General features: G+C 48.5%; 1 long non-coding RNA gene across 2 annotated transcripts; it reads left to right on the forward strand.

Moving 5' to 3' along the window:
- Positions 1-436: 436 nt before the first annotated feature.
- On the forward strand, positions 437-20,328 carry LOC117695204 (uncharacterized). Of its 2 annotated transcripts, XR_013105822.1 has the most exons (4): positions 437-878; positions 12,269-12,368; positions 14,782-14,903; positions 19,416-20,328. It is a non-coding gene; the product is annotated as an uncharacterized LOC117695204 (long non-coding RNA). The 2 variants fall into 2 exon arrangements; XR_004604585.2 differs by lacking the exon at positions 437-878 and having other exon boundaries at positions 11,997-12,368.
- The last annotated feature ends 2,568 nt before the right edge of the window (positions 20,329-22,896 follow it).

The raw sequence follows: 22,896 nt of genomic DNA on the forward strand, positions 1-22,896 counted from the left end.
TGCCATTCCTAGATATGAACTGTGTTGATTCAGACTCCATGAACAGGGAGGGGCCCTCTATGAGGGCAAGGGACAAAGCCAGTGCATTTCCTCGATTGTGCTGGTGTCTCCTGTGCACGAACCTCACTTTCCCTGGATGACATCATACAAAAGGAAAGGCTGGGAAGGGCTATGCTGAGAGAGGCCCCATTGGCGGCTGCAGGAATTGGCAGATAGTGTTCATTCGAATTCCAAATCAGCTTTCCCCGGTGGAGATTTCAAATGCCTCGTTACAAACACACAGGCATAGAGCCATTCTCAATGCTATTCAGATTAACCATACTTCTAGAACTGAAAAATGGCCCAAGGTGAAATCGTATGGAGACACTACTTCAAATCCAGTAGAACGACTAAGAGAAAGAAGACACAATGCCTTGTGCTGACACCAGTGAGAAGCAAGAATAATTGCACAGTGCTGGTGAGGCTATGAAACAGGATGGCCACTTGGCAACACAGCTTGATAGCATCTATTAAAGCACACATGTATGCACCATAAGTTCGGGCTATTCCACTCTCAGGTAACCTCCAGCATTTTGGAGAGAGAGAGAGTGAGAGAGAGAGAGAGAGAGAGAGAGAGAGAGAGAGCCTAGAATGAGAATGTTCATGCTCTGGATGTGGTGGCTCATGCTTACAAACCCAGCCCTTAGGAAACTGAGGCAGGACAAATGTCACATGTGTAAAATTAACCTGGACTACATAGTGAGACCTTGTCTTACAGAGCCTCAAACTGGAAACAGCCCAAATGCTCGTCAGCATGTTACTGAACATAGGATTCGTGGTATATGCATATAACGGAAAGGCTAGCCAGCTTGCTATTCTTGGACACACCTGAATGAATCGTAAGTACAATATGCCCGTGAGGGAAACCACAGTGTGAGCTGTACATATGAAGTTCAAGGGCGAGCTAGAGGGAAGGGAAATAGAAGGGGGTGGTGAGAGAAAGGGATGATGCTAACCAGCTAGTTCTTCACAGCGGGGTGGGTTGTGTGACAATCACCACGTGTCCAAACTCCTTACACTGCAGCTCATCAGAAAGGCGAATTGCAACAGGGGGGCTTGGGAGTGCATACCTGTGATTTCAGCTCAGAAGGCAGAGACCAGCTTGGGCTAAAGACTAAGTCCAAGGGCAGCTTGAGCCTTGTCCAAAAAAAAAAAAAAAAAAAAAAAAAAAAAAAAAAAAAAAAAGATACACTTCATTGTATGTAGCCACAAATGTACTGCCAAATGGTTCCTGTGCCCCAGTGAGATCACCCAAGAGTACTATAGTGCCAGACAAGGGCTCTGCTTGCAGCCTGTGGGAAGCTTGGAGAGGCAAGCATCTAGTTCAGAGACTCCAATAGTCCTGACCCCCAGCTCTTGTGAGCTCACAAACAGTTCTTTTTAGCATTTGGGTTTGTAGCAATTTCTGACTTAGAAAAAGAGACAGATAATAGCCTTCTTGTCACTGTTACAGCCAAAGCCCACCCAACGGGTGTAACTTGTGAGATAGTAATAAGAACTGGGTTGGGCAAAACCCAGGAGTAGGGAAGGAAAGTAGGTGAATCCTGAATCACCCTGTAGCATGCATCAAACAAACTGCATCACCAGTTTGGTCCTTGATACCACATTTGTACAGGAAGACACTTGCTGGGCATGATGCTGGACCTTCCACGGTGAAAAAGGGCAGCAGAGGAGCGGAACTCACAGGGGCCAGAGTATTCACCATGCAGCTGCTGTTGGGAGCTTTGTCAGGCTTTTCCCTGGCTGGTGGTGGGATAGAGTCAGTGAGGATGGAATTGCTTTGCTTTATTATAATAATTAGGGCATGTTTTCCATAGTGCGGTCTGCATGTGCCAGGAACTGCATGTGAATTTTTAGTTTTACTTTGATTGTATGTTTTGAAACAGGGTATATAGCCCAGGCTAGCCTTAAACATATAAGTAGGGATGACCTTGAACTTCTGATCTTTCTGGCTCTGCTTCTGAGGGCTGAGATTGTAAGTAGACCAGCACATCCAGTTTATGTAGTGCTGGGGATTGAAGCCAAAGCCTCACTCACGCTAGGCAAGCACTCCACTAGTTGACCTACATTCCCAGAGCTTTTGTTTGTGTGTGTGAGAGAGGGGCAGGGAGGAGAAAAAGGAGGGGGGAGGAGAGAAGAGGGAGGAGGAGAGGAGAGGAAGGGAAGGGAGGGGAGGGGAGGGGAGGGGAGGAGAGAGAGAGAGAGAGAGAGAGAGAGAGAGAGAGAGAGACAGACAGACAGACAGACAGACAGACTCATTACTCATTATATACCCAAGGCTGGCCTGGAATTTTTTCTATAGTCCAGGGTAACTTCAAACTCAGGGTTCTGTTCCCTCTACCTTCTAAGTGCTGGCATTTTGATCTGAGTTCACCATGCTCAGCTTCATATGAATTTTGAAAACACTGACGTGTTGTGTGAGTTCTTACCCGTGTACTCTAAAGTCACACACACACACACACACACACACACACACACACATTTCTACACTGTACCATCCCCACTGCCCCACTGCCATACCTCATGATCCTGGATGCCCAGCATAGAACAGATGCTAATCTAGAAATCACATAGAGTAAGGCTGGCAGTGAACCTGGCTTCTAAGTCTTAGTGGCCGTGTGACCTTGAATCTACTGCCTCATCTCTTGGGCCTAGTTTGACCTTATTCAGTGGCACAAACCAGAAGCATCTAGTCTCTGCCTTAAAGCTCTGCTGAGCAGACTTTTGTCGGAGTTCAGGAACCTGGAGCCTCAGCTTTTCAGCTTCACGGTTGGCCCTTCTTCCATTTCTGTTCCCTGGGGGCCCATCACACTCCGGAGAACATGGTGTGAGCAGAAACTTCATCCTTTGCCAACTGGCTCTCCCTAGTGAGCAGTAGAGATGGCCCTGGGCCACCCTATCCCTGAAAGAGCCCTCTTCCCCTAACCTCGGAGTAGTTCAATACACTCTGGTTAAGTGGGTGGCTTCTGGGAAGGACAAGACCAGGGCTGCAGCTTGGGGACTGTCCTGAGGGAGTCCCCAGCACCTGCTTGTTTATATAGGAGCAGAAAACCTTAAAGGCATGATTGTCATACTGGAGCTTGACCGGAACAGGGTAGAATAGATGGGCAGAGCCCAGGGTAAGCACAGCTGCCTCATCTGGGGAGTGTCACTACCCAGAAGGATGACAGTCACAATCACCTCCATCTATGTCTTGTCCCATACCTGACACACTCATGCTGTGGCTCTCACCTCTCGTGGGTGACTGCTTTGTACTAGAATGGAAGTCATCATCTCACACAAAACTGGGAGAAACAGGCCAGAACTACACAGGACACTGTAGAAATTGCCAAGAAGAGATGCTATAGAGGAGACCACTATGGTTTACTGTGGCAAATAGCTGTTATTCCAGCTGATGCCTAGATGCTCTGGATGCTGAGCCTCAGACCTGCATCCGTCACCCATCCCTTCAAGCATGCCTCCAATATATCAAGCCTCCCCAACCTTCACTCAACCCTTGGTGGGTGTGGCAAGGCCAAGCAGGCTGCCATATGCTTTGACCATAGCTGCTTTTCTCTCCAAGGAGCCTGATGAAAACCTGTCCACTGCTGGCCTGAACCCTGCCTCCTCACTCTATGCCACTTCACCTTGTGAGTGGCTGGCATATCCGCCTAGCTCTCCAAGTAGCTAAACAATGACTCTTCCATTCCCAGTGGTGTATGAGCGAAGTGTCAGTAAGGTTGGCTCTCGGACCTCTTGGTTTGCAGTTGGCTGCCTTCTTAATGGGTCCTTACATGGTCTTTCCTCTGGGCACACAGCCTCTTGGTGTCTGTGTATCCAAGTTCCCTTTGTACAGGGAAACTAATCAGATTATGATCTACCCTCATGGCCCTGTTTTCACTCCATTGTCCCTTATAAAAGCCCGGTCTGCAAATGCAGTCACATTCTAAGGTCCTGGAGGATGGGACTTCAACACAAATGAATCCACAACCTGCTCAGTCTGGAGTGGTGAGTCATGGGATTACTGCCTGAGAGGTAACCAGACCTGCCAGGAAGCTGGACCCCGCGTGCGCGCGCACACGTGTGTGTGTGTGTGTGTGTGTGTGTGTGTGTGTGTGTGTGTGTGTGTGTGTGAGAGAGAGAGAGAGAGAGAGAGAGAGAGAGAGAGAGAGAGAACACAAAACAACTTTGGGTGTTATTCCTCAGGAGTGGGCCACGTTAGTTCTTTTGAGACAGAGTTGCTCAATGGCCTACTGTGCGTGCCAGCCTATCTCCACCTCTCCAGTGCTGGGGTTATGAGCACACATTAGTGAGGAACTTTGTAAATGAAGATTCTGGTGATCAGACTTAGGCCCTTGGACTTGTAAGGTGAGTTCTTTACTGACTCAGCCATCCCCCCACCCCCACCCCCAGCCTTCAAATTTTTATTTTTAAATTCTGTGTGTATGTGTTGGGGGAGGGGGAGGTGCACATCTGTGTAAGCACCTACTGAGGCCAGAAGTGTAGGAGTCTCTTAGAATTGGAGTTACAGGCCGTTTTGAGCCACTTGATGTGGTTTTGGCAATTGAATTTGGGTCTTCTGTAAGAGTAGTATGAGCTCTCAACACGCTATTCCTTCTTACCAGACCCTTGATTAGCCTTTTTAAAGCCATGTAGTTTCTGCTTTGGTCTCTCAGAGCCCATGGTCTGTCTCCATGTCAGAAGTTTAACTGCACTACTTGAGAGACCCACAGGGAACACACATGTATGCCCCATGGAAACCTAGACGCCTGGTTGAGCCAACCTCTCAGGCTCCTCTGCCTAGACACTAGGCACACAGGAGAGGAGCCATTTTGGATTTTCTGGGCACCTTTTAGACAATTGGTGACATGTGACCCTAATTAGTCTCACACTGAATTTGCTGAGGGCTCACCCTACCAAGGCCCACTCTAAATCTTAAGACCCCATCATGATGAAAGGGAAGAAAACTGATTACTTTAAGTCATAGGTTTTGGATTTCCTAGTTAGTAGCCAGAGACTTGGCTGGACTGTTTGGTGGCTACAGAAAATCTGGGATGGTAGTTGAATGACATTAAGGAGATCTGTATGGTAGGCCAAGGAAGAAGATTGTTGAGGTTTTTTCTGCCTGCTCCAGAGGAAGACCATGGCAGAGAAGGCTGTGGGCTTTGCTGCCCTCTGGGCCAGGGCTAAAGGAGTCCTCTCCCTCAATTTATGCCGTTTGGAATCTGGGACACTCTAGGTTGGGTGCTGCTATTCTTGAGGCCCCAGAGGCTGAAGGAGGGTGAAGCAGAGAGGAACGGCCACCATTTTGGAGAAGCTCCATGGAACTGCTGGGTCCCTCAGAGAGGATATTCTCTTTCATCCTGCCAGAATGCCCCATGCCCTGGGGTTACACCAATATGAGTCGGTGTTTCTTTGGCCTGAGACCTGTTATGTCCCCCGACAGCTTTCTTTCCATGACTCTCTACTGTCTGAGACAGGGTAACTGTGGTTGGGGTGGGAGTAGGGATCTGATAGCCAAAGTACCCCAAGACAAGCTGATACGTGGAGGTCTAGCAGCAAGCCAGAGGGCATGAAAGGCAGACCCGAAGCAGCAGGCCCTGGTTGAGTCTACACAGGTATCTAAAGTACCAAAGCCAAGGAGCATGTCTTAGAAGGCCAAGTCAGAAGACATACTGATTCTCTTTAAATGCCTGGATGGCATTATATCTGAGGACTGGGGTATGTGTAAAGTAGTGTCCCTCCCTGACTCTGGGGAGAAGAGGGGGGCATTACTGACTTGACTCTGAGGCCTGGGATAGTGTGTGCACACGCAAACTTTAATTACCTCTTCTGCAGAGAATAAAAGTTGACTAGAAGAGCCCTTAGCCACTTCCAGTTCCAAAAGAGCTGTTTTGCTTTCTTTTGTCTGTTTGGTTTTTTTTTTGTCAGAGTTTTACATTTGCCAGGCTAGCTTTGAACTTACTGTGTAACCAAGGATGACCTTGAACTTCTTCCGCCTCTTTTTCTACTTCCCCGGTGGTAAGCCTGCAGGTGTTTATCACCACGTCCGATTTCTGTGCTGATGGTGACTGAACCTGGGGACTCTGACAACTCTACCAACTGACTTTCATCTCCAGCCAAACTATCTGTATATTTTGGTAATGAAGTGACTCTGTCTCCCTTTCTCATGCCTCATCCTCCTTCTTCATGTCCTTTTATAAACATTTGATTCTTTGTAGTAATGGATGGCACCTGTCCTCATGGGTCATATAGTCTCATTATAATCTTCTAGATAATGCAGTAGATAAATTTTCTGAAGGGAGTTGTTTCTATATGTGATGAGAACTGCTTTGATACATCCTATCCTGTGTGGTCTTCTTCTGATTGGACAGCTTTGTTCAGTGTTTTGTTGTTGTTTTGTTTTTTAATGAATGTGGGACCAAACCCAGAACCTCTTCCTGAGCCACATACAACATTGCTTTACTGAGCTGTCTGTGAGAGCGTGATGGAAATCACTGGGCCAGTGATGATTGTGACCTAATGACACTGTATGACAGCTGATGTTTAGTCATATAGGGAAGCAGAGCTTCTGCTTTGTCTTCTTGGTGCATTCATTCTGGATACCTGTTGGTTGTCACGCCGGGAAGAATACCCAAGGCCACACCTAAAGGCCTTGTATGAGTGTGTGTGTGCCTGATTCCATCTGCAGCCAAGATCCTGACCAATAGCTGGTGTGATACCCGACAGCTGAGAGGGAACTCAGAGGCCTTTGGCTTCAACCTCCCGTTGCCCCAGGTGATATCAGACGAAGCAGAACGCAGCTGTCTCGAGCAAACTCCCGAAGACAATTTGGCATTAGCAAGCAAAAGAAATGTCATTGCTTTAAACTATTAAGTTTTGGGTTATCTGATACCCACCAGTAGGCAATTGGAACTGGAGGTTTGAAAGAAAATGTGTGATGCTCAATTTGGTAATGGTCTTGACATTACACAGAACATGCAAAGAGAGGGAGGTAAACTTTGACCTGGGTGAGCCTGTGTGGCTACTACATGTGTGTGAGCTGGAAGCAGGTTTTGTCAAAGTGTAATGAAAGAGAGATGAGGATTGAAGCAGATATTTCCGACTGATAATTTTGACCAGAGTGAGAAATGATGACTGGTGCCTGTAATGCTAGTACTCAGGGGGCTGAGGCAGGAGGATGGCTGCTAGTTTGAGCAGCCTCAGCTTCGGAACAAGATCCTGTGTCACCCTTGCAGACCAGAAAGGGCAGGGGAGGGAGGGAGAGGCCAGATTGAAGTGACAGAGGTCCTGTGTCCCTCAGTTGTGTGGGAGGGTGTAGGTGGGAAGTAGCGAGGTGGGTGGACTGAATCAAGGGACAGGGCTGGCTTCTGTCCATCTGCCTGCTGCAGCCCAGCACAGGATTCAGCTCGCAGTGCAAGATTCAGCTCTCCTTTACACATTATTTTTCCCTAATTGCATGTGAGGCTGGTGGCTGCCAGCCAGGCAGGGCCCTCAATCACATTAGGGAGCCATCTACAAATCTCCCTGCAGGGGTTGTCGGCTGTGGGATGCTTTCCTGTAGGGAGAGAACTCCAGGCAGGCTCAGTGGCTGCTAAGAGGTGGGTGTGGGTGGAGCCTTCTCCTCTCCCCTTCACTCTGAGGGCCTGGCCCCTCACCTTCACTTTCAAATTCTGGTGGGTTTTTTTTTTTGACAACAACTAAGTGGGGTCTCTGGTCCTTTGGTACTAGGGCTGAGGAGCCCTGGACCACCCCTGGAACCTTGGACCATTCCTAGGACAGGCAGTGCTGATTGGTGCCTTGCATAAGGTTCAGGAGTACTGGATTGGGTGGGGTGAAGCTAGGGTGAAGAGTCTGGAAGAGATGCTCTGGGAACTGCCTCTTCTCTTGCTGATAAGCACCAGCCCTTTTCATAAGCCCTTCCTGAAGATCCCACCCTCCTAACTGCCACACCAGATCCCACAACCTCATCTGCTTCCTTTGCTCCTAGTTAAATAAAAGGGTGGGTGGAGGAGTCTATGGAAATGGCGCCCCGTGGGCCACAGATAAGTATCTGCTCTGTGTGGTTCTTGGATGGGGACCCTCACACCCCTGGGCTTCTTTGTTTTTTTTCCCAGCAGCCTGAGAAGAAAGAAGTTGCTCTCTCCATTTTATCTCCGTTTTACTTGGTGAGGAAACTAAGGCTTAGAAAGGGCACAAGAGTCGCTCAAGGCCATTGATGAGGTCTGTGAGTCTACTAGACCTAGGGTTTTATGCTGCCCAGCATTTCTGGATGCAGCTGAAAACACTAAGAGCTACCTCTCATTCCTTTTGTCTGGTCTAGTGGTTAAGAACACAAAACTCTGGAGTCCGGCCACTTGGCACACATCACTCTTCCACCTGTGTGACCTTGGAGGAATTACTCAATCTTTCTGGGCTCCCAAGCCTTCTTGATCTTGAAAATGGAGCTGGCACCTACCTGGGAGCTCTGCTGAGACTTCAGTGAATTAATGCACCGCGGGCGAGGCAGGTGCTCTGATCTCCCGTATTCTCTTCTGTTACTAAGCCTAGCCAAGCACTTAGATGCAATATCTGATTGCATGATGGGTGGTCCTGATAATACTATCTACATCCCTGGTTAGACTGTGAACTCGGAAGAGGCAGGACCCTGAAAAACTTGTAGCTGACTCCTAGAGACCCTGACTCTGATCCTGCCCCTTACCCTGTTGCTATTCCTCACTGGTTGGTCTGGTCTCTGTGACTGTGGATTGACAAAGAAAAGAATTGAAACTGCCTCCTTGGGGTTACCTTGTGGCTGAGGGGTGAAGGAAGCACTTGCCTAGCAGATATGAGGCCCTGGGTTCAATCCCCAGCATAGAAGCAAAGAAGCAAGCAGAGAACAGAGAAGCTGGCTTCTGCTCTTGGTTTTTGGAAATTACGGAAGAAGTAGTCAGACAAGTGGGGGCATGAAGGGCTAGGCTGTTGGTCAGGGCCCCTCCAGGGAGTCAGGAAACCTTTTCTTACCGCTATAGGCAGCCTGGGTAAACCCTGGACCCTGTGGCCTCCAGTGGTTCCCAGAACGCTGACAAATTGTCCTTGTCTTCCGGGACTCTTGGTTCTGGGCACCTTGTCCTGTTCTGTCCCCTGCAGCTCTACACACAGTGCTTGGCAAGAATGGCCCAGACACACTGGAGAAAAGCTGGCGGCGTGGGGCAGCATTCTAATGCAGACCCCCCCCCCCCCGCCCTACCTCAGGCCTCAGCTCGGCCTGCCACCTACCAGCCTGTCAGCAGACTTGTAGAAAGGCCCAGCGGAGGGCCTGTGAGGAAGAATTTAGGGTGGTTACAATCAAGCCTCTCCGGCTACTGACAGGGACAGAATATTCCTCACCATGGCTGACCGGCCAACTGGGGGAGGAGAACAGAAGGACTAAGCTGAGGAAGAGGCCCAACTACACTTATCCTAAGGAATAAAGGGACTTCTTGTGGCTTCTCTGTTGTAAGTGATATGGAGAGGGCAGCACTGTCAGGGAGCCTTGGGGTCTGGTAGTACAGGACCCAAGTGCACAGAATACACAGGGAAGCCCTCTGCTTACTGCCAAATGGGTCCACCCCTGGGGAATGGCCAGTCTTTGCTTTCTTCTTGGTGCCCCAAGGTGATCCTTGTTTTGCCTGGTGACTTTCTGAACTCCCCCTGGGGTGGGGTTGGGGGCGGTGCTGAAAGACCTAAAAGGTCACCGCGTTCAGCTCTCTGCCGTTCTCGAATCTTCCTACTATACAGCCATGACAAACTCTCAAAAATAAAGTTGGATCTCAAAACCCTTCCATAGCTCCTCACTGCCCTCTGAAGAATGTTTGAACCCCTTAGGTGAGCCTCCCTGGCCCAGGCTTATGGTGGTGGGGTCCTATGATTGTTCATTCTTATCTGTATGGTCACCCCACACTCCACGCTGTGGTAGGCTGAGCTCTCTATTGTGGCACAGAGTACACTAAAGGGTTACCCCTCATCAGACTGAAGGCTCTTGGCAAGGGTGAGGAAATCTTCACTGCTTTTTTTGCTTTAGTACCGCCTGACGTCAGTAGGAGTTGCTAGGGAAGTAGAGCTTGGGGTGGGACTCTCACACCTGTAATCTATAGAGTCTGTGCTCCCAGGAGAGGCCAGGGAGCAGCTTACAGAAGGGGGAGGAAGTTAATGGAGTGCAAATGGCAGAGAGAGTGAGAGAGAGAAACTAAAAGGGTGTCAAAAAGAGAGAGGGGTGTCAGAGACAGAAACAAAGAGAAAGATGGAGGGGGTGGGGGGATGCGTGAGTGTGTGCGCGCGCACACACACACACAGAGAGAGAGAGAGAGAGAAAGAGAGAGCTGAAGTTTTGTATTCTGTGGCTGCCCTAGGCTCTCTGGACAGCATGAAAAGTCAGTACCCCAGTCTTTCCTCCCAGGGCTCACAAGGTAACAGATTAGAGTTGGAATTTCCAGGCTGTGTCCTCTGTGTGGTACTTCTGGCAAGCTTCCCCAATGTTAAGGGACTTCTTGAGGCCACCTGCCTGCTGGAGGAGTGTGGAACAATGGCCCCCTTACCATGAGCATTTCTATACAGATTTGTGGTCCCACAGCTCCTCATGGGTGGTGCCTTCTTCCTAGTCCCTCTCATGGCACCTTAGAGGAATATGAGGGCCTGGGAGACCCAACAGGGCTCTGAAGCGAGTTACTGAGAAAGAAGGTATGTCTTCAACTCCATTTCCTTTGGGAGGAGAGCTGTAACTCCAGGTGGTGTGTTCATGGACCTCAATGTTTGTTCAAATGTAAGCCTCACCCCAGGGCCAGGAGTGGTGCAGGGGGTGCCTTTGTCCTGCAGGTTCTTGAGAGATCTGGCCAAGCTCTTCGATGTGTATAGCTAAACCCTTCCTTCCTCTGATTAGAATTCTTCAGAGGGGTTTCGATGGCCTTGGGCATGGTGGCTCAACTCATGGAGAGGGGACAGTACTAGGCTTTGGTGACCTCTATTCTAGTCCCAGCTCTGCCATCAGGTGACTTTGAATAAGATGCTCATTTTCATGGAATCTCCATTTTTAACCAGTGAGACTAGGGCAAGGCCTGCCAGTGCATTCCTTTACTAGCTTGTTGGGAAGAACCTAATATACAGGACGGTTCCAGCCCCAGTACCTGGTGCCATTTCCTGGACCTTCCCAGTGGCCCTTAGTGAGCCATGGCAAGTGACTACACAGTGACAGCTGGAAACAGGAGCTGCAGTTAGGTTCTTCGGGTCAAGATGACAGGGCTTTCTTTGGAGACTCCTGGTGATGGTGCTATTCTTGCTTCTTTCTATTTAAGGTGGCTACCTTGGTTCAAGACTGCATCATTACTGAGTAGTCCAAAGCTAGCGTCACATAGCCTTCCTTCTCTCTAGATGAGTGGTTCTTAAGTATTGGGTCACAGCCTCTTTGAGGGAGGGGAGGGGGCGAACAACCCGTTCACAGTGATCGTCTAAGACCATTGGAACATAGATATTTACATTAGGGTTCCTAACAGTAGCAAAATTACAGTTATGAAGTAGCAATGAAAATAGTTTTATGGTGGGGGGGGGATCATCACAACACAAGGAGCTGTATTAAAGGGTCACAGTATTAGGAAGGCTGAGGAGTACTGATCTAGATGCTGGAGGCACTAGGGGATCAGAGATGGTTACACAACAGCCAGAGTCAGTGGCAGGATCACTACTGGAGTTCTAACTCAGTCTGCAAGTCAGACCTGCATGGACTCTCTGGTCTATTCTGCCAGAGCCTTCTGGGCCTGGCCTGCCTCCCCAGTCTGCTGTGGCCTCCTTGGGAGAGCCCTCTGGAGCCAGCCTGTGGCCATGCCTGGCTTGACTCCAGCCAGTCAAGCCGGGACTTGAAGATCAGGCTGGACTGTGGTGTCTAAATAAAGGGCGTCCTCGGGATTAGAGCAGAGGTCAGGAGAGGACATGGCTGCAGCTGACCAGCCCGACAGGGTGGCCTTAGTGGCCCATCAGTAGGCTGGAGGAGGGCTGGCCCCTTTCACAAACCAGCTCCACCCTCCAGCTCTCTGCCAGCAGGATGATGAGGATCCTCAGGGCTGGGGTCAGTCTGGGGTCAATGCCGACATAAAACCCAGCTGACTAGAGCCAGACCACCTACATATTTAAACAGATCTTCGAGAATGAAGGGGCTGTATCCACCCTTGCAGATGGAGAATGAATGTCAAGCTGGGAACTAGAACTTTCTTTGCTTTGAGATTTTTCTTTTTCCTTTTAGGAGCTGATATCCTGAAAGACTCTTCCTTTCTGCTGTTTTCCCTTTCCACTCTGCTGGAAGAAATTGTAAAACCTACATCCTGTTTGGTTCTGGGAGAAAGGTAAAATGTGTGATGTGTGTGTGATGTGTGTGTGTGTGTGTGTTTGCGTGTGTGTGCGCACACATGTACATGCTGGGGGCAAGAAACAGAGACATGTCATTAAAAAAAAATCCAGATGGACCAAAAGAACCTGACCCTGCTCACTTCATATTCCCCGTTTTATCCACAGAAAAAGGGGGCCAAAAGGAGCAATGCGGGAACACGGGAAACACGGCCATGGCTGAAGTCTTATCTGGGTTAAAAACCCCAGGAGTGCTCCGCTTTAATTTTTTGGTATAGCAGGATGAAGGAATTGATTCATTCTGGCTATGCTTCCTGTCATTGTTTCTGCTGGCCGTGTTTGATCTGTGATTCATGTGTAGATCTGCTAGCCACACTCTGAAAGAAATAATATATTCTGCATTGCACTGGGTCAGGCTCAACCATGAACCTCCCCCCCCCCCTTTGCTGGGATGATTTCAAAGACACAACACAACACACACACACACACATGCACACACACACATGAGGGAGAGGGAGAGAGGGAGAGAGGGAGAGAGGGAGAGAGGGAGAGAGAGAGAGAGAGAGAGAGAGAGAGAGAGAGAGAGAGAGAGAGAGAGATGCTGGCTCATGCACATACACTATTTGCGTAAAAGATTAACAGATGAATGAAAGGCCAGAACATAAGCACAGTTCCAAGACATGGAGTGGCTATGGCTGTGGCCCTCACCCACTGACCTAGACCAGCTGTATCCCCTTTGAGTCAGGTATGTGTGCACCCCACCCCTGTAGGCAGAGGCCATGCCAGCTCTTTGATGGGTGAGGCTATTATTAGTAACAACGGTTTCCAGCAAATGAGAACAATTTTCACAATGCAGTAGTCTTCCTCTTCCTTTGGGTCTCAAGCCGAACAAGACAAAATGACATTAAGCAGTGCAGGCGCCCGAAGAGATGAAGTACTCCACACCTCCCAGCTTAAATTGGACTGGGCGTTTACTGGCATTTTAAGAGCCAGAGGGAAGTTGAAGCAACTGCAGGGGTAACACACACGTGAAAAATGGAAGGCCAGACAGCCTGGGTAAATAAGAGACGTGCCTGGAGTTTTAGCGCAGGGTCGTAAAAGTTGACAGGAGCCGTTTGGACTGGAAATGGCTGGGTGGGTATCACTGCCAGGTTTTGGCAAGCGCCTGGTTGTTGAATACTACATAACTGAATAGATTAGAAGAACAAGAGGGAGGAAAGGAAGAGGAGGAGGAGAAGGAGGAGGAGGAGGAGGAGGAGGAGGAGGAGGAGGAGGAGGAGGAGGAGGAGGAGGAGAGAGAGAGAGATAGAGAGACAGAGACACAAGGCTATCAAAAAAAAAAAAAAAAAAAAAAAAAAAAGCAACACGAAACCACCCACGCAGAGTCCACCCACTCCCTCTTCCACTCTTTGGCCTCTCCCTTTGTTTAGATAAAGTGTCTGCTACAGTTGCTGGCCAGCAGCCAGCTTTCTGTCTTCAAACTTAGGACTTTGGTGACACACAGGAGACAAGACTCTCTGATGCTGCCTGTCTGAGTGGCAGCAGCACCCTGAGGGTCCCTGTGGCTTTGTGTTCCCGGAACGATGATTTGTTTGACAACTGGCTTTCCTTCCAGACTGATCTTCCAGTCTGGCACTAGGTGTGAGTCCTTTGAGGCACGGCAGGGCTGTGGAGAGAAGGAGGAGGCACTTAGGGCCACAAGGTCGGCCACTATCTAATTATGATGGCCTCATAAAGGAAGCCCAAAGCCAGCCAAAGGCTGAGGAGGGTCTTTGGTCTCAGGCACGAATGAAAGTGCTTCAGCTCATGAGGGCTGAAGAAGATAAGTGCTGGCCAAGCAGGTCCAATAAGCTGGATTTAGTCTGCTGCACACAAAAGATTTTTAATAAGCATGAAAAAAGGTCCCTTACCCCACCTCACTGGTCTTTCTGGCCACCTCATTTCAGAGCTCCTGTGGGAGCCAGAAACAGGACTCAGGAAGAGCCTAGAAGACTGGCGAGGAGACTGTGGCTTTGAGTTTGTTTTGTAGCTCTCATGGGGTCAGAGAGGGCTTCCCTCGTGAGTGATAGCCCAAGGCAGTTCACTGCTGGTGGGACAGCAGTAAACAACTCTTCTGGATCTGTTGCTCAAGGATCACTGGGTGTGACACTTACCTCAGGCTCCTTTCTGGCTTTCTCCAAGAATCTAGAACCTTCCATTAGTTTGACAATTAGCCTTTGGGGCGGGGAGGGGGGTGGCCGGTGGGGGGGGGAGGGAAGGGAAGCCAGAGGGATTTATTTTACCAGGGTCTCTTGGAATCAGTATCTAGGGGCCTTTCTTCTGTGAGGTCTACTCTGTGGCTCACAGAGCTTGGGAAAACAGTTGGTCTACCCTGCTTGATCTCACAAACTTTCCTATTCCTTTCATCTACAGGTGATCCTGGAGGGCTGAGACATGCTGGTCTACCCAGGACAGGAAGGGCACCATTTCAGGACATCAAGGAGGACACTAGCCTGGCCTGTCATAGTGTTATGGTTTGATTGATTATGTTAAAGGTAGGGTGGTAGACAGAGAATTGAGTGGGTTTTATCCAGTGCCACACAGTGTGACAATGTTGGCTGTGGCCTCCGGTTCTCCTTTCTGCGACATCTGTGTGATATTTTGATCACAGATTCATTTTGCTAAGAGCTTCAACAAAGATGACCCAGAGGATGGGGTGGGTTTTCTCCTCTCAGAGAAGGAGCTACGCCCCAGTGCCAGTGACTGGTGGTATTCACTTAGCCAGTGATCTTTGGAGTTTGTTGATTCAAACTCTAAAGTCAGGCTGGAGGAGACTGGGTTACATCATGTAGAAAATTGCGTTTCGAAGCCAGCTCTTGTCTGCTGCTTCTAAGTCTCATGTTTGAGAGCTGGCTTTCCAGCCCAGGCTGGCCTCAAACTTGCTCTTCTCCTGCCTCAGCCTCCCCAGTGCTTGGAGTGTAGGCATGACACTCCACACTAGATCAAGTCTTTTTTGCAAAGGTTTTCTCTTATTCTTACCTCCCCCTAGACTTGTTTAAATGGACGCAGGTGGAGCACATGGTAAGGTTGGAGTGGGGCCCTTCTCATGGAGGAAGAGAAGAAAGGACAGGGGTGGAGGGTGTACAGGCCTCATTATACATTGATCATGGCTGGGCAGCTGTTCTTTCCAACTTGGAATCCCGGGGACTCCTCCTCTGGAATTGTGTCATGGAAATGGGGGAGGATAGAGAGGTGAAGGTTTTCGAAGGAGGTAGAAAGCTTTCCCAGAGCTCTTGGCTTGTAACCTGTTTCTGGGAAAGATAAAAAAAAAAAGAAAAAGAAAAAGAAAAAACCTTGATGATGTCAACAAAAGGAAACAAATTATTATCTATGACACCTTGCTTGTGCAGAAATGAATTTAGGCAACCTCAAGTTTCTGGGTCAACCAAGAGGAGCCAAAGTATGTTTGGCTTTTCTTGCTTTTGAGTTCACTCTTTCGCCAATCACATAAGCGCTTAGATTCCTTTTCATTTGGACCTCTTTACTCTTTGTTTGTTCCCTTCCTTCTTTCCTTTCTGTCTGTCTTTCACGGGCACACGTGCACAAAGGTGTGTCCACGTGTATGCCCACATGCACGTGGAGGTTGGAGGCTGCCATCTGCCATCTTCTTCTGCCTCCTTCCTTCTTAGTTCTTGAGACAGTTCAGTGAACTCGGAGCTCTCTGGTTGGTTAGATTGGTGAGTGGCAAGCTGCTAATATCTGCCCGTGTTCCTCAGCCTCCAGATCTGGCGTTACAGTCAAGTGCCACCGTGCCTGGCTTTGATGTGAGTGCTAGAGATCTGAATTCAGGTCCCCATGCTCCTGGGACAGGCACTTTTCCTGGCTGAGCCATCTCCACTGCCCAGTGATCTCTTTATTCTGATTTTTACACGCTCTTATAATATATTAGGGGATTCTACAATTTCTTCTGTCCCTGCTTTTGTTCCCATTTGGACTTTTCTGGCTTGGATCAGAACTAGGAAGGAAGAGGAACGAGCTTGGGGAAAGTTCGAGAATTCAGATGTGGGCATGGACCGGCTGGCTCCTGAGCTAGCACCACAGCAGGGACTTTGGAGCAAAAGAGGAATAAAGAGGAGTAAACTGAATGAAAAAAAAAAAAAAAGAAATAAAGAAGGAAATGAAAGGACATGACCACTCTTAGATATGGTGGAGAAAGCTTATTATGGATTTAAGGGAGAGCATAGGAGGCAGACACATCTGGGAGAGTCCAGAGTGGTCACTACCCTGAACCATGTAGGGAGAGGGGGAGGGGAAGGGAGAGAGGGAAACCAAATACAGCAACCAGGAGGACAAAGGTATAAAATCAGGAGGTAACCAAAATATCTGGATTATACAGGGAAAAGCCTCTGGGAGAAGGGTGGAGAGTTCAGGGTATGTGGTGGGGTATGCTAGCCAAGCCCTGGAACATTTAAGAACTGAAGGATGCTGGGAGAACTGCTTTGTTAAATAGGCACCCCAGCTACGTGTCCTGGGTTTGACACATAGCACAAAGCACAAGGCCCAAGCTCTGGAGCTCTGCAAGAGTGAAGAGATGTAGCCCTCAACATAGGATCACACTCTTCCTCTGCACAAGTCAAGGTGAGTGGGCCGCCAAGACAACACCAACTGTGTTGGTGCCATGTGAAGGACAGGGGTTTATAAAACATACGGCTTCACTTGGATTTATTTAAAGAATAAGTAGACATTTGTTGAGGCCTCACTTACAGGGGGTGGATGCTGCGGTCCCCTGTCAGTTCATTTCTTTGAAAGAACACTTGTTGGGGGCAGGGAGCTGGCTCTATGGGTAAAAGTATTTGCTGCGCAAGCCTGGTCTGGTCTCCCTCCCTCAGAACATGTCCAAAGCTCATCTGTAGTCTAGCCATTCCCACCATGAGGTGGGAGGTGGAGACAGGAGAGTCACCTGTAAGCTTCCCACTAGAGTGCCAGCAAGCCTGCAGTACCTAAGCAGAAAAATCAGAGTGATCCTTCCTGAAAACCAGATCGGTGAGAACCTGTACCTGAAACTGTCTGCTTAGCTCCATATGTGCCCCACGGCATTTGTGCCTGTGCCTCGAACACCCCCCCCCCTCACACCCTTCCCCCCTTACACACACACACATAAGAAAACAAGTGGCCACTTTTCTCTGAGTCTGGTTAGTAAGGGGTTAATGTTTTCCCTAAATGCTGCATCTTAAAGATAAGACATTTTCTGCTGGTTATGGGAAAAAAAAATGCACCCAATCTCACTTAACACAAAGGCTAGACATTCCTTTCAGTGGGATTTGTAAGAAGTGTGCCCACTACAGCCTTCAGTTAGAAAACAGTTGGGCTGCAGTGCTGTCCCCTGGCTTTCATGAGAGAGGGGGCAGGTTCTAGAATTAGAACTAGGGAGCCCTGATCATGGAGATAGGGACTCTTCTGGTCCAGAGAAGCCCACACCAACACTGGATGGATGTCGGGAGCAGTTGCCCCTTGCTTATGGATGGCCAGAACGACTTTTGATCTTTTCCCCCTCAAAGAGACAGAAGTCATTTTAGGAATAAAATGTCCCCATGTGAAGCAGATACCACCACTGTCTACCCTCTCTGGACTCTGAGCAGAGCTAAGAGATTGCTTAGACTCCCAGATTGTACCCCAATGTCTAATTCGACTCTGGCCTCTCTGCAAAGCTCAGCCCTGTACAGTCACCACTCCATCGCTCTGGGTGACTGTGAAGAACCCCCATCTCCCAACCCTGACACTCCTGAGAACCCCCCTGTAGTTCAGAAAAGGAAGAAGCTTAGTCACCAACTGCCTACAGCCTGGCATTTCTTAGGCACTCAATAGATATTTGTTGGAAGGAAGGAAGGTAGGAAGAAAGGCAAGAAAAAAGGAAAGAAGGAAGGAATTGCGTCTCGGCTTTTTGGCTAAGATCAAGTGTAGGAAAAACGGAAGGAAAGAAGGAAGAGGAAGGGAAAGGAGGGAGGAGTAAAGTGCTATAGTACTTGGGTTCAAAACCTTGGCTTCATGTTGGAGCCACTGGGGTCAGGGAGCTTCCAAAGGTGGGAATGCGAGCAGGGGAGGTGCTCAGTGGGTAGAGGTCCCTGCTGCTTTGAATGGAGTTTGATCCCAAGGATTCTCATGGTAGAAAGAGTGGACAACACCTGAAAGTTGTCCTCTGATGTCCACACGGGTGCTATGGCATGCACACTTTGCAACCCTCCACAATGGATGATAAATAAATGTAAAATGAGCTGACCTGACACCGGCCTGTGACTCTTGATAACTTCGGGGTTTAGGAAGATAAGGCAAGAGAATTATCAGCGTCAAGCTGGACAACTTAGTGAGACCTTGTAAAAAAGTAAAAAAGATGACTGAGACTGGGGATATAGCCTTGCCTAGCCCAGCATTTAATTTCTAGTAACATAAATATGTGCACACACACACACACACACACACACACACACACACACACACACACATTGATATGTCTGTCCTAGGAATGTAGACTTCAGAAAGCTCCCCAGCGAGCTCCATGTGCACCTAGGGTAGGGGTCACCAATGGCTTCAGAACCAGAAAGGACAGCAACTTGTGTCAGTTTCCTCATCTGTCAGGTGGATGATAGTAACACCACCTTGGGCTGTTGTTTGGAAGACTAAGGCTGTGAAGTGGAGATGGGGGGCAGATACTCGGGGAAGGTACTAATGGGGAAGGTATTGACCCCTCATTTTTCAGGTCAGAAAACATTGCGTCGAAAGATATAAATTCCACCTTTGTGCTGTCTAGGTCTGAAGCTGCTGTCTTCAATCCCTCTTAATTTTCCTTACTCTTATTTCAGTCACTTGCTGTGACTGAACCTTAGGTTAAGCTGAGAATCCAGCCAAAGAGTCCAAGAGAGTTCAGCAGAGCACAGGAGTTCACTTTTCTTCTAGTCTTCTGTTGAGAAGGTAGTTTAGAAATCCAGGTGTGGTTGTATGAAGCATTTTGATTGTCACAAGGACAGCTGTGTTGTGGCTGCCTTACCTTTCTAACTTCCTGCTCCCTCCAGGCAATCCTGGGACATACAGTGACCAGGTACTTGGTCCAGCGATACTGACTCCCTGCCGTTGAAGAGAGAGAAAGACTGAGGTGATCTTCAACTGTTCAGCATTTAGCAAAATCTGGCATATAGTCCAAACAGCCCTCCTCCTCCACCCTTCCTGCCCATCCTGAGCAGCCTTCCAAGAAAGCTGGATTACAGTGGACTGCAGTCCTCGGGGCTGAGGAATGGGCACTCTGCTTCTGCCCAGCTTTTGAGGATTCTTCCTTGCCTTCTGCTGGAAAGAAGGGGCTGGCTCCTCCCACCTGAGCTGGCAGGCTAACCAGTTGGCTCTGTGGCTCAGTGGTGCCAACGCCCTGGTCGAGATGCACTGGCGATGATAATGACTGCTGTGCTTTGCCTGTAATTATGCAGTCTCCACGCCCCCCGGGGCTGGCATGGTTGTATTTGCCTGTGCTGTTTGGGGGTTGATCCTACTGTCAGCGCTTAGCAAGAATTAACAGTGACACTCCGTGCACCACAGTCATAACACTAAATCTGATGTGCATGTTTGTGATTCATTAAAAAAAAAAAAAAAAAAAAAAACCACTGTCCCTGAACCTGCTCCAAGCCCATCATTGAAAGAAATTACGCTCAGTTGAAAGAGTGATTTGACGTCACCGAGGACCTACGTGCTGGTTCATGAGCTGCCGGAATTAGGAGGCTGTGCTTCGGCAAGTGGAAACGCGATCCAGGCTTGGAAAGCTCTCTGCAGCCAGCAACCTGTTTTCCAGGTGTGGGTTGCTCACTTTCCGGATTTTGAAGATCCTTGGCAGGCCACCGCTGGCAGATTATCATGATCCTCTGGGTCATGCCAAGATCCTTCTGGACAGTGTAGGTTCTGGAAAGCACAGTTTTCTTTCCGAGTTTAATAAAAGTACAAATATAAACGGTGACCTGCTTTCAAGGACAATGTCCCCAGTATTCCAAAATCCAATTAATTGTGAATGATGGGTTGATGTGTCACTTTTCCTGAGAGGTGAGCCAACAGCTATTCACCTCACCGAGGGGACCCATGACAGATCCAAGAAATGATTACACCAAAGTCTAGCTTGGTGAACCAATGAGTTTATTGGGGTTACTTCCAGGAGTATAGGTGACTCAGAAGGCAGCTGTGTCACTGAAAAGCCTCACCCCAATATGGTTGACCACTCCTGAAACATACATTTCCTGGAGTGCCCTATCTAACTTGCAGGCAGCTGCATAGAAGAGCTTCCTCTTGGCTAGTAATTGTTTATTGCTTATATAATGTGGAAAGACCCTTGTGAAGCTTCTAAGTTTGGGGGAGCTTCCTAAATCTGGTAAGCCTCCCTCCAGGAATGTGTATTGCAATGGGAGTAGATGGCTATACCATATGTGTTGCTTGTGGTTTTCTGTGGCACCTCTCTTCTTTATGACATGGAAAATTAAGTATTTCCAGGTAAGCCAGAATTCACGAGGATTCAGCTAGAATTCCTTTGAAGACCCAGAAGTCCTGTCACATGGCAGAAGCCAGACTCTGGGAGGGGGCAGTGTCAAGTCTTCCATAATTCCAAGAACCCTTGAGTAGGTAGGTGGTGATTCCATGGTCCCATGGACCCTTGAGTAGGTAGGTGGTGATTCCACGATTCCATGGACCCTTGAGTAGGTAGGTTGGTGGTTCTGTGAGCACAAAGTTGGGTCTTGACAAATCCTCCCTTGTCCTGACTCTTTGAGTCAAGAAGGAAGGAGGAAAGAAAATAAGAGATAAGGGGATCTGATCTCTTGGCAGATTGAAGAACTCAGAAACAAAGGAGTAGGCATTGTTCTCTCTCTCTCTCTGTTTCTCTCTCTGTTTCTCTCTCTCTCTCTCACACACACACATACACACATACATCAAATTTATTTTCAAGTTGATACATAAAAACATAAAACTTGTACACATTAAGGGGTACCACAGCTAGTAGCATTTTTCAGTTGCTACTGTTCTATGACCAACTACCCTAAACTTGGCAGCGTAAAAACACACCTGATTTATTAGGCACAAAGACTATGGGTCAGGAGTGGAAGTAGGGCTCAGCTGAGCTGTTCTCTTGCTCTCATGCCACCTGAATTGGTGCTTGTGCGAGGTCTTGAGGGCACGGGATGGCTTCTGTCACCTGGTTGGTGTTTTGGAGATGTGCCATTGCCCGCTGCCTCCATTATAACAGCTATCCCAAGAGAACCAGGATGAAGCTGCGTGACGTTTGTTCAGCTCGCCTCGGCAGTCACGTGGCCTCATGCAGCCCTATAGCACAGTAGCGGTTAAAGGAATCATGGTCCCACTCAGGTTCAAGGGAAAGAGACACAGACCCCAATTCTGACACAAATGGTAGCAAAGAATTATGGGTCACGTTTTAAAACAGCTGTAGTTTCTATTCTTAGACAGTTGTACATTTAACTTTATATTTTATAGGCCTGTGAATAGCCCACTAATGTTAAGATTTCTTTTGATCCTTCCAACAAACCTTCTGATGAGGGTTACATGATTGTACCCATTACACTGATAAGGGAACTGATTTTCACAGAGGTGCCAGGATTTAGTCGGATTCGATCTGAGCCTTGAACTCAGTTTTCCAAAGAGTGGATTCTGAAGGTAACATCATGAAAAGGACAGAATGTTGTCATTGTTCTTTAGAAGCAACCACCATTCCTACCTTCCAAAACAGTGTCTTTAAATGTCTGATGCGTTGGGTTGGCTTGAGCCTCTAATCCCAGCACTCAGGGAGGCAGAGACAGAGGCAGGTAGATCTCTAAGTTCAAGGCCAGCCTGGTCTACAGAGCTAGTTCCAGAACAGACAGAGCTACATAGAGAAACCCTGTCTCAAAAAAGCAAACAAGCAAGAACAAATGTCCGATGAGATCTTTTCAGGGATGGTAATGTGGCATTGTGGTAGGTGGGGGCTATCACTTCCCCTAAGGCCGAAGACTTAGTGGAAGCCCTTCCTTATGAGAAACCTCTGCAGCTACCACCTTTGGTCTTTCTCTTCTGATCTTCCAATCCTCACCGGGAGAGGTGGGGGTGGGGCAACACTAAAATGCTAATTCATCGGATACAAACATAGAGAAGGCAAGCACAGCCAGAATGGCCGCTCACTGGGTAAATATTTGATCAGCAAGTAAAAATTCCAATTTGCACTATTTGCCCAAGGTGAAAAGTATATTAGGGAACGGATGTAATGGGGGTTAAGTAGGCCTGCAGGAGGTCTCCAGGACACCACCCCTAGAAGCCCATGGCTTCTGGCTAACCCAAGTTACATTCAAGGCTGGGCTGGACAGCTCCAACAGTTCCTGCAGGTATGAGGTTGGCTGCTCCTCTTTAACTAACACACCCCAGCTCCTCCCCTAGCCAGAGAAGCTCTACATATTCTGTTGCATTACCTTGCAAGCAGAAGTGGCTTTTGGCTAGTCCCGTTGCTTTCTATCATCATTTGAAGCAAAGAAGTAGCCATAC

The sequence above is a fragment of the Arvicanthis niloticus genome, chromosome X (assembly GCF_011762505.2).
Source record: "Arvicanthis niloticus isolate mArvNil1 chromosome X, mArvNil1.pat.X, whole genome shotgun sequence".
NCBI lineage: Eukaryota > Metazoa > Chordata > Mammalia > Rodentia > Muridae > Arvicanthis > Arvicanthis niloticus.